The sequence below is a fragment of the Quercus suber genome, unplaced genomic scaffold (genome assembly GCF_002906115.3).
Source record: "Quercus suber isolate HL8 unplaced genomic scaffold, Cork oak 2.0 scaffold_792, whole genome shotgun sequence".
NCBI lineage: Eukaryota > Viridiplantae > Streptophyta > Magnoliopsida > Fagales > Fagaceae > Quercus > Quercus suber.
Window position 1 is genome coordinate 164705 of NW_027070228.1, and position 1630 is coordinate 166334.

The following is a 1630-nucleotide window of genomic DNA, read 5'->3' on the forward strand; positions in this document are numbered from 1 at the left end:
TTTCTTTTTTTTTTTTTTTTTTTTTTTTTTGGGATTTTTGCATTGGTTTCATTTGGTTTGTGCATTGATGGGTTCATTTGGTTTTGTACAAGAGAAGAATTTTTTGTTTTGGCTGTCTTGAATCTGTGTGAATAATTAAGATAAGAGAAAAGAGAAAAGAGGGACGATTGAGTCTGAGTCTCTAATGAGAGAAAAGAGGAGGGGGAAGAGAGTGTTCAAAATGACTAATGGTGTTTAGGGACCAAGTTTGGTTTAGGGATCAAATTGACTAGTTTTAAAATCTCTTGGACCTGCTCAACATTAGCCTAAACCTCAAGGTAATTTATTAGAATTTACCTTATTATTAAAGACACGGTGTGTCTTATAACCATACTATTTAGATTATCAAAAAAAAAAAAAAAAAAATCTCATACCATTTTGTGTTTAACGAAGTATCCTTATTAACCCAAAAGAAAAGAAGATTTAAAAAAAATTGATTGTAAAAATATTAGTCGAAATTAATAAGAAAGTAAATAAGCAATTAAGTAGAAAACTAATTGGTGACTTAGCCTGATGATAAAAAAACAATTATCATGGTGCGGACCCAATAGATTTGAATTATTATCATATGAGTAGTGCTGCCAGTACTACAAGATGTGTCACTAATCATAAATGGAAAATTCAAATATTCAGTTATGAGGCGGTTGAAGTCCATTAATTACCACATCACTTTGTAAACTTTATATAGTAAAACTTTTACACCTTTGTATTTTCCGTATCATATTAAATGTAATTGGGTTTCTTTTGGGCCAAATATTCATTTTTTGCAATATATATTATTGAAAAGTCTATGCTCAAAGTTATTTAGTTATGAAGCCCATTTTAAAACTCGGACCCGTTTGGTAAGAGATTTCTAACAACGATGTTTAAGTGCTGTGGAAATACGTACGAGTTAAAAAGTGTTGTAGAAATAGAAAAAGGATCACCTCCAGTTTCAAAACCTCCAGTTTCCTCCCATTTTAAAGTAGATGAGTGACATGTGTAAAAACAATGATCCAACGGTTAGGAACTTAACAATTTGTGTTTTCAAAAATAGAAGCAAAAGCAAACCTTTTTTGAGATAAAAGTGCAGGAAAGAGGCATGGGTTCTTTGGAATCGGAGCAACATAGTCAACGGCAGTCTTCAACAGTGTTTGGGTCGACGGCAAAATTTCAGGCCGCGCATGGAGGCACTTGAGTTTGAAGATGGATGCTGACTTCTTGGGTTTTACTTTTACACATCAGAAGCCAAAGAAGAGATCCGTGGCTTTGGTTTTGTGAACCACCAGTCAACGAGGAATCTGTAACAGCGCGTGGGTCGACGGCCACCACGTGTGGCGGCGCATGTCTCCGAAAATGGAGATTGAACTCTTGGGTTTTGTAAATCGGAGGCCAAAGAAGAGATTTGCAGCGTCGGTTTTGCAAAAGGATGGAGAAAAACTAACAGATCTCAAGGGAGGCTTGAACTGATGGTGTGACGGCTATGGCTTTTGATAGCAGCAATGCAATGGCGAAGAGGCCTTGTGGAGATGGTGAAGGTAGTGGTACTCTTGAGTTGAATGGTGGTATGTTTGGTAGATTAGTTTGGCTCTAGAGACAGTGAAAGGAGAGG